A 14,202-nucleotide genomic window follows, 5' to 3' on the forward strand; every position below is an offset into this window, starting at 1 on the left:
GTGTCCCTCCAAAAGCAAGGCTGCAAACAGTTGTCACTGGAGACAGCAGCTCTGTTTGTTTTTGTAGCTTGATCTTGTTTTATTTTCAATAGAAGCAGCTCACATTTTATTAGCAACTTGAGACCATCTGACCTGACTTGCTTTTTCCCCTGAAAGGGGAAAAAAATATTTTTCCACACCAATATCTTTCAGAGGGCCAGGAGGTGGGAAGTTTCTTTTAAAACTACAAAAACTTCACCAACTGGTAAATACCTCAACCCTCTCTCAAATTTAGTTGAAATTGTTCAGTAAGTTCTGGTACCTTTGGGAAGACTGAAGAACACACACAGGCAACACTGATCATGTCAGCCTTGTTGCTATAGGAAAACATGACATAGAGAATCTACGGATCCTGCCTGTCACCTACACTGCTTTTTGGAGATATCCTGAAATATTTTTGGCTTGGTTGTCTTAAAAATGTGTATACTCCCACATGGATAACCTGTTGCTTTTTGACTGTATGTCCTCTACTGCATGGATGGATTTCTTGCATTGAGTAGAAAGTATTTATTAGAGTATGGAAAGAACCTAATCTGAATTTTTCTTTCTTTATTAAAACAAAAACAAAAATAACAAACCAACAACAACAACAACAAAACACCTAGAAAACACTACCAAAAATAACAGTAGAAGAACTCTAGTGCCCTAAAACAAGCTTTTTGGAAATGGTATTTTGTGCTACCATGGGAAATGTCAGAAATAAACTCTGTTAATCCAAGCTGCTGCATATTTCCATGGCTGTCTTTAGTAACACAGTGCTATGGTGCGCGGTCTTTCCTGTCCCCTTTTCCCTGTCCTGTTCCCACCTGGCTTCAAGAACAGATCCTCTCCCCATCTCAAACAGACAGTGAATGAGGCAGAGTGAAGAAGGCAGTTGTTCAGCATACCTCTTTATTCCCATCCTTCTGTGGGACTAGCGGGCCTTATTTATTGTCTAACCCCCGTGCTGAACACAGAACAAACTTGTATAATCCCAGCAAAGCTGCTTGTATGCATAAGCAGGTGCTTTGGCAGATGAGGACCAGCAAGCTCGGGCAGCTCCTGCGGGTGGGCGTGCAGCAGAGAGCAGCACTTCGGCATTGCTGAGCCCTGGCCCCATCTGTCACAGGCAATGGCTTTCACCACTTGATCCAACTCTACCAGAAAGGTTAGGCTGGTGAGGGAGGTGTCTGCTAGTTTTTTTCATCAGGCTTCAGCTAACAGCTCCTCTGCACAGGTCAGCTCCGCACTGGAGCTGTGAGTCTGCTCAGGGAGAGCCAGGACCCTCTTCTCAGATCCCGTGGATTTCCATACATGCAGCAGCCCATTGGAAAACCTCTCTACGTTGCATGTGTCTCATTGCTGAGGTCTGTCTGAGTGAGCTGCTGGAGGAGGAGGTTCCTCCACGTACTGCTTGCTCTCTGAAGCACTGTGAATCACAGTGGGGATGCTGTGGAATTTGGGAATGATGCTACAGGAGCTGGGAAGCTGTGGGTGAAGCAATAGTGCCACAAAGCTGTGCTGCCCCTATTCATTAAAGATGTCCTTGGGGGCGAGCTTGGCTCTCTGCTCTCTGTGCAATGAGTTTAGGCTTGGGTGACCTTAAACTAAGGCTGCAGTACCCACTGGATGATAGTGTCTGCTCCTCTGCTTATCAAGTGTGTCTCAGTTGCTGGCGAGTGCTGTGTTGATAAAGTTCCTTTAGTGCGGCAGCATTGCTGGAATTTTTCCTGCGTAGGTTTTCATACGACATGAGCAAAACATCCAAGGCAGCCCAGCTTTGTCATTGTTGCACACTCTGATACACCCAGCTGTGTCTTAAAATACCTTTGAAGTGTTAGAAAGCTGCTAAGCAGCCTCTGAAAATGGCTGTTTACTCTTTGCAGGTGGCATGCACAGAGCAAAATAGAAGGGCCAGGAAAATTCAAAGCAGGAGAATGAAAGGGTAAAAGCATGCCCAATTCCCACCAATATTCTTGCATCTCCCATCCACCTGTACTCTGTGTAAGCAGAGAAATACAGGTGTGTTGGACTTTGTGGACAGTGAGGACACTGTGAGTAAAATGCTTGCAAGGGCATTGTGGTTATTGGAAAAAGGCTAAACAATAGAGAGCCTGGAAACCTGGCACTGGAGTTAGACTTCAGAGGAAGCTAAACAATCATAAATTTTGAAGGAACTACAAAGGCAAAAGGTTTTGCATTAGCCCGCTTCAAACACTATGTGATTCTAACTCAGAGGAAAACTTGTGTGTGTGGTTTTTGTTTTTGTTTTCAAATTCTTGAGAGTTTTGCACCTCATGGGGGTCTAGGACTGGGAGGCAGATCCCAGCCATGCTCAGGCTATGTCGGGCTCACCTTGAACTGCTGCTGCTGTCAGGATACAGAGCACCAGCATCTGCTGCTCTCCGGAGGTGCTCTGTTCTTCTGAAAATCATCCTGTTCATTTTACTGTTAACTCAGGAAGCAAAGCACAATCTTTAGCCAGTGTTTATAAGAATGTAAATGTAAATAGCTGTGTTAATGGTAAACCTCAGGGTACCCAGGAAAGAAATGAGGAAGTCAAATGATATGAAGATAATGGTACCATTGCCAAAACCGAGTGCCTCTATTGTTTTTCTAAAACACATTTCTATATATGTGTTTATATATACACCTTATTTAAAACAATAAAAAAAGGGGCAAGATAGGATAGCCAGTGCAGTCAGAGTTCCCGGTGTTTAACTTTGCCTTTTCTTGACATGTTTGACAGCTTCTTAAGGTTTTCTGGCTATTAACAATTTCTAGAGGTACTGAGCATCCTTTTTCTTTAGGGTGAACAATAAGAGGATGACCAAAGTAAACTGCCCACCTGTAATAATACTTATTTTTAATGGATCAATTAGGCTTTGAAGGAAAGAATCAAGGGAGGTAGATGGGAGGAGAAGGTGGCAGAGCTGACAGATTTGTTCTTGCTTTCAATTGCTGTAGTGGAGGTGATTTGGTGCTTTGCTCTTGTCTTCATGTGTGAGGTCTTGTTTTAACGATGCTGGTGTCAGGAAAGTTAAATAGGTCCTCTGAGTCCTGCACAGGACAGCATGCAGTGTTGGAGGTGATGGGAGAGCTGGGAAGCAGGAGAGATTTTGTACAACTGGTGGTCACAGTCTCATCAAATGCAATGAGAGCTGTGTTAGATCGTGCAGCAGGCCCTTTTGTGCTGATGGCCAGCACATTAAGGAGCCAAGGAAAAGATAGGCATGTGGTAATTGGAAGTGGCACTGTGGGGGAGCAAGAAACAGAGACTGCTGGGTTGACTATAGCCCTCATAGCCTCTTTTTACCCTGGAAAGTCTGCATTTGCCCTATTGAAACGGTATACATGTGCTTATAAACACGTGGCTTACACCTCCGGAGCAAAAGAAAGAGCTTTTATGTATGTCAGGTACTTTTATGCTGATTGAACTGTTTTCACAGTGAATCTTGAAGCTATAAAGACAGAAAATTGCCTTTTGTTACATTTTAAAATCAGGCCAAAATACCAATGTTGGTTCAGTTGTGATAAACCCAAACTTAATCTAACCATTTTTGCTAATGCAGCCGGAGAGACCATTTCTTTCCCTGCAACAGCTGCAGCCTAGGGAGGCATTAGAATCAACGGGCTCATTGTTTGCAGAGGAAGGGCAGGGAATGAGGATTTCTTCTCTGGCTTCTCCCCACGCTGGTCTGAGGGAATCTGCATCTGCTGGCCTCTGCGGGTAGCGAAAAGGTCACTCGCTGTGCTGGTTGGTGAATGTGGGGGAAGCAACATTTTGCTGCGTGCTGATTAAGTGGTTTATTAGTATTTCAAGAGTAATGGTGTCAAAGGTATGGCATCTAGCTCTGAAGGCAGAGGATTTGGGGAGCAAATATGTCTTTCAGTGAGATATTGTTGATCTCTGTCATAAAAATTGTGCTGACTGCAGTCCTCTCTAGTACCAATGTACCTCTCAGAAAGCACAGCTGTCCTTACGTATCTCCAGCAGAACAGGAAGGAAACTGTGTATAATTTGCCTGCCTAGCTCATCTCAAATCCAGAAATTCATTACGATAAGAATTTGTGTAAGTGGCCGTGGCTGACATCACCACTTGTCAGACTAAAACCAATGATCTAGGAAATTTTGGGACAGACTTAAATACAAATGTGACAAATGCATTAAGTATTATGCATCTTCAGGAATTAATAAAGTATCATAACACACTGCTTATAGCTACTACCTGCTGCTACAGGTACGTAGCAATCGGGTACATGATGCTCTTCCAAAAGTCAATACGCAGCGTTAGTGGCTAGGCAATGTATGGAGGCCTAAGGGTCATTGCTGCTTTTGGCCTCAGAAGAAGTCAATTTCTCTATGGCCAAATGTCTGCAGCTTGGTTCTTCTAAATGACCAAGTAAGGAATGTGGTGTTCACCTGGATGAAACATTTTTGGTCTCTTCTGTTCCTAGGTGTCAAACAGGGTTTCCAACAGAATAAGCATTTCTATAAAACATGGCAAGGTTGAGCTTCTATCAGAAATGAAGAATCAGTGGTTCCTCTTTGACAATGAAGATGCTGTGCCCAATATGAGTTGTAATTCAGGTAATTCATATCCCTCTTATCCTCTCTTGGCTGGTTCACCAGCTGAATTGCATTCTCATGATGTGCTGTAACCAGAGCACAGAATGATGCATTGTACTGGCACAGCAAAGATTTGATGAATCCCAGGATGTTTTTTGGCTAGTGAATTCAGCCATCAAAAAGGGTGCATAACGTGTGATATAGTGCTTCCACAAGAAAACGTTGCAAGTTTCTGAGTAGTGATGTTCAACTTGGATTATTATTATTTTTTTAATGATAAAAAGACTTAAGAAATCCCGACCAGCTCTGGTTATGTACCAAATGATAAGGGAATCATCTGATGTTGCATCACTAGTCAAGAGCAGCAATGACTACTGAATAGCAAACTGGGTCCCACAAGCCAGCCAGCATTCTTATATTTTTCCTCAAATGTACGACCATGTTGCACTTTACTCTTGAAATCCTGTTGCTGGAGGCAAATTTTGAATGCTCATAAAGGAGAGCTACTTGAACAAAAAACCCAGTTCTGCCTCAAAGTAACTGTCACTTATTTTGTCTGTAATTTGAGCAATGCTGGTGACATGACATTAGACTTTGCTGCATACCATTTTGGTGCTAATATTTGCCCTAACACTAAGCATAAATAAAATGGGACTTCTCTTGAGACAAAGTAGATAGATAAAGTAGATACAGCATCTTTAATGGAATATAACAGATATAAACAATCCAGTTGCCCTGCTTTGGGATTAGAATTATGTGATTTTTCTCCTTCTCCATTTAACAAACACTGAAAAGCACTAGAAGTCACTAGGCAATCTTCATAAACACTAAGTTTAAATCAAACAACCATTTATCATTCATTTCCATGCAGATTCTCTTCAAGTACATTGTCTGCCTGTAAAAGTAGTCATTTTGCTTCTCTGCTTGGTATTGTGGAAGGCTGAAAAATTTCAGAGGCTCCCCAAAAATCTGTTTCTTTGCATGGTGGGGCTGTGCCTGTCTCACGCTGGCATAACAAGCAGAGTGAGTGGAGAGCTGTTAATGGACAAATGAGGAAGAAGGGCACCAAAGTCCAAATTTGAATGCCCCAAATGAGATATATGTATGTTTCTAGTTGCTTCCCAGTTTTCTTTAAGCACTTATATATAGTTTTAAGTAAGTGAAGATCTGTTTTAGCTTCTTCAGTGGGAATTTATGCACCTACATTAGGGTTTAAATACTTCAGTGAGGTTAGAAAATCTAACCAGTGTTGTCTTTCTGACTTATTAGGTCTTAGATCTTTCCCACGGAGACAGTGTTAATGGTGGGCAATAAGTAGAAACAGCATCTCAGTGCACAGACACTTTGCTAGTAAAATCATCACTATGCATGTTCAAGTGACAGCCAAAGCATTCAACTTTGAGTACATTGCTAACTTCTGCCTGCATCACAACACTAATTAATCTTATGGGAGGGATCTGAACAAGACTGCCTTTCCCACTAAATCCTCGAAGCACCACAAATTCAGGCAAATACCATTCCTCTGTATTGTCCATCAGTAGTTAGCCCACAGTCTCCCAGTGCCCCTCTTCCCCTTAATATAGAGCACCCTGTGAAACAGATTTATTTGAAGAAGTCTCTAAAAGCCCTTATGTGATGTACAACAAATAAGAGGGGACCACTGATGACAGCTTATGTCAAGTAATGCGTTCTCTGGTTTTCTTTTCTCTGTGGAAATCAAGCTTGTGGCCATAATAACTTTCTTGTTTTCCTTCCCCCTTATTTGTCACTGTCCTCTTCATTCAAGAGTGTATCAGACACGCCAGTTCGGGGGCAATATGGGGTTGTTTTAAGGTGTTGATGTCTGGGGAGGAAGAAGCAGAACCACTATGTGAAGTATTCAAGGGCTGACTTTGAACTCTGTGAATTTGTACTATGCAGGCTGCACCAGAAAAGGGAATGTGAGGTTACTGCAGTCACTCAAGCCTGGGCAGTCAGTCATCCCAATTTTTATTAGTCATCCCAAAGCTATGTTGTTGAGGACTTTGGTGGAGGGGTAGCATCAGAGAGGGGAAAATAGAAAGTGGAATGTAGGTTCTCAAGATTACAATCCACTGAGGCAGAAGTGCAGTCATCACAAACTCACCTATTTCTCACTGAGGGAAGAAGTGCAAACCATACAGATAACATTTCCTCAGGTCTCTAGGAGTGATTGTTGTATGTTTCTGGGTCAGTGTGCATGCACGCATCTAAATTTAGGTCATGACTGCTGTGTTCAAGGGCAATCTGAAGTGCATTCTTGCTTCATTTGGGCTCTTATTCTCTCTGTGGGCTTGATGTAACCTGAGCCTGTCTATAGACAGCAAATATCTCCATGGGCTCATGAAAGCAAAGGTTTGCAGGGCTGGCTAAGGACAGAATCACCTCTGCAAATGCAGTTGTTGGCCACAGAAAATGCTAAAATCATTTTAGGATACTCATCACTTTGGTGATGCTACCATCCACCTCTGGGTGGCCAGGGGTAGAAGTCTTCACAGAGGTGCCACTCCTCCAGCCTCTGGGGCTATTTTCTGCTTATACCTCACAGCTCTGAGTTCTGCCTGGCAGCCTTTCTGAAATGCATTTCAGCTTGTTTCATTACACACTGCTAAACAGACAGCAGGTGTCTGTCACCTCCTCGGGGCCTGCTCAGAAGTCGCTGCTCCCTGTGGCTGCAGGCACTGACTGGGGTGTGCAACAGGTTTGACTCTGCAAGGTGATACCATACTTGAAAATGAGCTTTGTGTTTCCAGTGTTTTCTCTTTCCCTCTTATTTTTGTACTCCTTGGCTACCTAAGGAAGTTCATGCCTTGCTAGCACCTGCCTGGGAATACAGGCTAGGCTGGAGCTGATACCTTGCAGACTTGCTTGGGTGACGCTGAAACTATAAAGTCCTGGCAACAAGGGCATAGAGGGAACAATAATATATATAAGTAGATATACTTTGTAAAGCAGATTTTGGGGCTCTTTGGCTAAGGAAATTTTAGGAAAAGCCATGAGTTTCATGTGTCAGGGAAGACGGGACAAACTGGTAACATCCCAAGGACAGAGTTGAAGGAGAAAGCAGAGAGTGCACTGGCTTTAGACTGAGCAGTGCAGAGACCCAGTAGAAGGGCTTGCCTCAGCTTACAGAGCTACAAAAGTCACACAGGGTTTTCCAAGGAAGGTCTGTAGCAGTCAGACTCCTCTTGTAGTTGCAGCCCCTGGACTGGGCATCCATAGCCCCTCGGTGCCTCAGACTATCCCCTGTCTGCTCAGTGAACTCTTGCTATCCCACTTGGTGTGATAAAAGAAACTGCTAAAATGGGAGGCTGCTGAGTGCTGCCTCTATTCAAATCTCTAATGAGCTCCTCCTTGTAGTTCTAGGTTTAATTAGTTTTCATTGCAATATTAATGATCCAAACAAACCATTTTAACTTTCCTGTTGCACAGCTGGAATCTTCTTATTTAGCATTCTGCTCTATAAGGGAATCGCACCAACTTCCTTTCCCCTCCCCCATTTTTCCCATTAATATGCATTAAAATCGCAATCTCATTGGCAAAGAGTTTCAGACCTGCTATAAAACTCTAATAATTTCTAAAAATGGCAGGGCTGAATGAATCACAAAGTCTCATCTAAATAATACAAAGATAGATTTCTCCCAGAGTTTGATGGCAGTGATGATTAATACTTCATTTATTTATTTACAGTGTATCAGCATTTACAAAGATGTGCTCGCTCCACTGAGCACACATACAATCTCTCTTGAACTGCATGGTATTACGGCAGAAATGTATAATCTGTTAGTCTTCAACAGCATCTTTCTCTCTCTCTCTTTTTTTTTCCCTGTGAGGATAGTTCATCCTACCCCTCCAAGCATAGATCCAAAGACTGCCTATCTCAGTCTTCTTCTACCACAACGTAGTAGGTTCGTCTCACATTTCCCTCAGAAATGCATGATAGGGAAGACTTAGAGGAGAGTCTTTTCATCACCTTCTGGTGTGTTTCAGCTTCTGGACTCAGTATGATTTACAAAGACTGAAATAAATCAGGTTGTGTATAATTTGGGGATCTTCGTGCTGAAGGATGCTAGAGAGGAGTTGGCTCTCCTGCTCTGAAGGATGGACGCAGAGTCATTGCCAGCACCTTCTCCTTCCTGAGCTGTAGAAATCCTGGGAACATTGTTAGCAAGGAACCTCTGGAGTCTCTTGACCAACTTTCTGCTCAGAGCCAGTCTATGACTAACATGAGATCTGGTCCATTTTGGCTTTGTGTTGTTTAGAGCTGGAGGATTTCTAGGAACTTGAGGAGTTGTGCTCTGCAGATAGACTGTCAGTGACTGGATAAAAGGGTTTTCCTGGGCATACTGTACAAGCAGAGGTCATGATACAGCTCTGAAAGTGCTAAAGAAATTTAGCACCACTTTCAGAGATTCATTTTCATTGAGACTTACACTCGTAAGTGTTCACATTGTTTTTGGAAATAGGACTTTGGAGTGTGAGCATTAAGATTAAAGGGTGAGGTCTGATAGTGTGTTTTGGCACTGCCTGCAAGGTCTAAGTTCAAGAGAGCAATGAGTGACTTGATTGCAGAGCGCCAGCCCCATGGCCCAGGCACGGGAGAGCTGGAAGTGCCTTCTGAGGAGGTCTGGCTCTGGGAGCCTGATGTAGGCAGCCTTTCCTCGTGCATCATCCCTAACTCACCTTTTCTCAAAGGGGCATGTTCTCACAAAGCTTTTTCCCTTATGTTGCCAGCCAGCCAGATGTGAGCTAAATATACATTGCTATGCCTAAATCAAACATTTATGTTACCACAGACCAAAGCAGTTCAATAAGTGCAGGAATGGAGCTGCATCAGCAAGCTCTCTACCAGCTGCTGTTGGTGTTGGGAGAATCACCTGGGGGATAGATTGGGTACCAAGGGCTGTGATTTCACTCAGTTGTCCCATGGCTCTCTCCAGGTATGTAGAATTGTGAAAATGAAAATCTCTTCCTCCATCTATCCATGTTTAGGTTTTTTTTTGTTTGTTTATTTTGTTTATTTGTTTTTTACTATTTACCTAGCTGGATGAATAGAGATTTTAGTGGGTAGGTATCCTGTCTGATGGGATTCATGACCCATTTTTTTAGCTTTTGAGATTTCACAAGGGAAAGACCTCAATCTGTGGATTTTTTTTTTTGCCAGAACACTTCTTTGCAGCAGATTTTCCTTGAAGGTTTGTATCTGTGAGATGACTTTGGTAGTGCTTTTGTGCTAGTTTTCTTCATGGCCATGAGTTTGTCATTCATTTGTTGTGCTGGATTATAGCTGTGAGCTGTAACCTACCAAAGCACGCTGTCAACGGGCTGAAATGTATTTGTTCAAAACACTCCTGCTGGGCAGTTGTAGGTCACTAGCTTGCTTGCTCCCACGTGGGGAAAAGCAAGAGTACATGGTACCCCTTCAGAAATTCTGGGAGAGTAGAAGAGGAAGAGAAGGAGACAAGGGAAGGAAGGATGCTGTCTCCTTGCTTAGCAGCTAAAAGTGGAGATAAGACTCACATGAACTGAAAGCAGTACCAGGGTCGTATCCTGACAGTGTGACTGAGCTTAGATCTCCCTGCAAGCGGGAGCAGGGTTATGCAGCTTTCACCACAGGTATGTGTGCTGTGATGGAGGCCTCTTTCCCCGGTCTGGAAGCACAGCTCCTTGCCACGCCACGTCCCAGTGATTCTCCTGAGCCAGGGAAGGGCACCATCAAGAATGGAAAATAGCAGCAACAGCAGGATAACTACCCCGAGGTCTCACGTAGCCAGAGTTCCCTATAATGTCTTGCCAGCGCTGACAAGACCAGTACCACACCACGGAAATGAGCAGTTTAGACATTTGTTACTGCAAATGCAACCATTGTTTAATATTAAAAATCTTACTATGCTCTCTTAACACTTTCAGCTGGCCACAGCTTACCAGATAAATATCTGTTTTACTCAGTTTCCTTTCCCTATCAGTAAACATCTGTCTCCACCTCTGGAAACTTACTGGTGCCTCCCTAGATCTCAAGTTAAATGGTTCACCAAAGCCAACATGTGCAGTGAATGTGCCCCTCAGCTAAAACTGAACCCAGAGCAGTCTAGCTTCCACTGGCATTCGTGGTTAAGCATGCCAGGAAGGTTTTGAATGATAAGAATATGTCCATTCAGGTCAGTGTGGCTTATCTTGAGTGAATTTAACATCACTCATTTCACAGGAATTTAAGCTAACACATTTGACACCATATTTGTTGTGAACTACAGCAATCAGCCGTGCCATGGCTAGTCAGCAATGTCCAGCTGATGGCTGGTAGTGGTCATAAACTTGTAACGCAGTCTGCCAGAGGAGGACATCTGACTGCAGGCTTAGCGTGCTATACAACGGTTAGTGGTGGACGACTGAACTAAGTCAAACAATATGCAAAGTTTTAGGCAGTATAACTTAAAGCTCAGACTGAGGTCTGAGGTCCTACAACATATAGGTTACCACATATTACTACTTATTTACTCAGGGTTCTCCTAGGTCTGCCAACATGTGGTTTCTTCCTAACCCAGTTCCATCAGAAAGACGCAGTTCAGTTTAAGCTCTTACCAGGAGGACTTTCATTCTGTGCTGTTTCTACAGAGTCAGGCTGGGAAATCCAAAGATCCAGAGTGGGAAGATGGGGCAGGAAGATTAAGCCAGAAAACTGCTGGGCACTAACCTCCTGACTGGCTTGGCAGCAATCGTCACAGCATGTGTAATTGCAGCTTCAGAGTGACCTGCTTTGCTCTTGCTTTGTCAGTCCCCTAGCCAAAATTGTGCTGTCAAGCTAAAATCAAAGTAACTATACCAAGGGATGGATCTGAATTAACAAAATTGTTTTCTAAATTGATTTAAATTGGTGTTCAAACTGTGTGCGCAGCTTCCTTCAGTGACAGAAGTATGATTTTACCTCTTCCTATTCCTGGTGGCTCTTCAGAGCTGAACCACCTGAGAGGGAACAAGCTTGTATCTCTTCATAGCTGGGCACTTACACTAAAACTGAGCCAACTTTTCATAACAAAAGCCTAATTGTCAGTGATGTTTCAATTAAGAGCCTTGGGTGACTTTCTGCTCCCAGAGTAAATCACATGGCACGTAGAGAAACATCATTTTATCTCATAACAGAATACATCTTTCTTTGCTGGCTCAGGGCATTTGGGGCTGGCAGTGTCTCTTTAAAACACAAGATTTTAGGAAAAGCAGATGCTTCCTATTATTTCTATTCACTTGGCACTTTGAACTTTTGTAACGTAGCCAGCTTCAGGTTTTTCTTCTGCAGCTGTGAGCATCAACGGATTACATGTTTTTGGGGGAGTGAGGTCTGACTGCCTTGTGCAGAAACCATTCAACTTCACTGTCCTCTCTTTAAATGACAGAATCATTTCTTGTGCTGAAAGAAATGCAAAAAATTGTGTGTTTGGGGGATAAAATACTGTGTCTGCATTAAACACTGAATCTTATGACTCTCAATAGAAGCATTAGGACCAGCAACCTTGCCTTAGATTTGAATGCGCTGAAAAATAAAAACCCAAGCATTTACCTGTGATTTCAGCAAGTGCAATTTCCAGTGATGAATGGTACTGCGTTAGGTGCATTTATAGTTGTTTGTAAATAATAATTATATTAAAGGTGTGGGATTGACACAGTAGACTTCTTCTGGTGTTGAAATCTTGTCTCAAAACCTTTAGCCATTTGATTTGTGATTGAAAGCTGGGTGGTGCAGCATTTCCACGTTGAAACTCAGTGCAGGGAAAGGCTGGGAGCTGTCAATTATTTCAAGAGCTAATGGAGGCATTAAAAATGTAGCAGCTTACTGGGGTGAAAGCAGGGTGGGTGGGGAACACATGTTACTAGCATCCGCTGCAACTGGGCTGTAAGTGGTCTCAACACATTCATGAATGATGGCTGACCTCCACTCTGCTAGGGCACATGTGTGCATGTCCATCATGACAACACACCCTGAACTTACTGCATGAGAGGCTCTTGGGAACATAACCCCTGTATCTGTCTCCAAATATAGCTCTGCTGGTCTGCAATATAAGGCAGTGGGGAGAGCTGCTGGATTGAGGAGCCATTTGGAAACTGCCCTGCAGTGATATCCACCAAGATCTCTGTGCCTGGTTGGTGACCTTCTTTGCTAAGAGGCAAATGTCTGCAGCTTGTAAAAGAAAAAGATGCCTCTGAATGCCTTTCCACTTTTAAAGGCTCCCCAGCGCCTGCTCAGCAGAGCAAGTGAAACCCATGGCAGTGCTTACTGTACTTGTACTGTATGAATGTATGCAGCCATACATCTGGACAGAGAAGCATGCCCTGAGCAGGGGGCTGGGAATTATTCCTGGAACTGCCTCTGACTTAGAGTTAGAGCCTTGACCTGAGCCAAACCACTAACTAGGAACTGTTTCAAAGCCAATTCCTATGAAAAATAAGGCCAGTAACCCCTCTCTGTCTCGGTGTCCACCCTTGTAATCGCTTTGTAAAAAAGGACTACATAACAACCCTCAAGGGATTAGGGAAGACTCATTTATTTGTATTTAAAGTACATCAGGATCCTTGGAGGAAAGTTCCCTATTAGAGCAATAATGAATTAAAATAATAGCAACAATTCAATTATCACCGTGAAATTGCAGGGATTTGGTCAATATCACTTGACTACAGTTTTGTTTGTCCTGCAGATTACAACAAAGAACAAATCATCCTAAGTATTTTTTGAACATGGAGGATGAAAATGATATATTGCTATCTTTTAAAAGGAAATTAAAACTTTAACTCTAAGGTGTGTGTAATAAAATGGCACTTTAATTCTCTAGCGTGCCATGAAGGCTTCTTCTGTTAATTTATTCTTTTCTTTTCTTTTTTTGTGCTTCATGTAATATTCTGAAGTTATTAATGTGGCAATATATTTGACCACAAAAACCTGCCTTCTGGTGTTGTTAAGACTGTGAATTAACTCCACAAATGGAAGGCATTTCCAAGTGCAGGGCAACCAGATCACACTTTGAATAAAATGATTAGCAACATAACAGATGTGCAAGGACTTCTAGGGAAACATTTTCCCAGGTGTCCTGCTGTGATGTGTAAGCTTAGGTCCTATGAGCCCATGGAAGTCCAGAGGTCAGTAGCGTGTCTCTACAGTGGCACGCATGGTGCAGACACCTGTGAACATCCCCACCTGAGCTGCTGCAGCCCCTGGGACACAGCCACTCAGCAGAGCTGATGTCCTGTGAACAGCACTGCCACTGGCGTGCTTGGATGTTGTCCTGTCCCACAGCAAGTGTGCCAGGCACCAGGTGGAGGTCCCTGATGCACACTCCATAGCACACCACACACGGACAGAATTCATTTGGTAAGGTGTCATCTCAGCCCTTAAATGACTTGGATGATACCTGTCTTAGCTGGATAACCCAAAATCCAACACGAAGGCATTCAGTGAGATTGAATTCGGTTCAGTGCAAATACCCTCACTCTGCACACACTTCCAGTACTAAGATGTGCATCTAGAAATGCCATATCAAGTTCATCTTGTACCTATGAGCTAAGTCATCAAAGACTGACTGGTTGGTGCTCTTCGTAGTGTTTGTAGCATC

The 14,202-nt window shown here is 43.2% G+C and overlaps 1 protein-coding gene across 1 annotated transcript in view; it reads left to right on the forward strand.

The window, feature by feature from the left end:
• Positions 1–14,202, forward strand: part of LOC308197073 (cardiac-enriched FHL2-interacting protein) — a 114,743-nt gene that overhangs the window by 68,679 nt on the left and 31,862 nt on the right. The window lies entirely within an intron of this gene.

The sequence above is a fragment of the Anser brachyrhynchus genome, assembly GCF_964034855.1.
Source record: "Anser brachyrhynchus genome assembly, chromosome: 6".
In the NCBI taxonomy this organism is placed as follows: Eukaryota; Metazoa; Chordata; class Aves; order Anseriformes; family Anatidae; genus Anser; species Anser brachyrhynchus.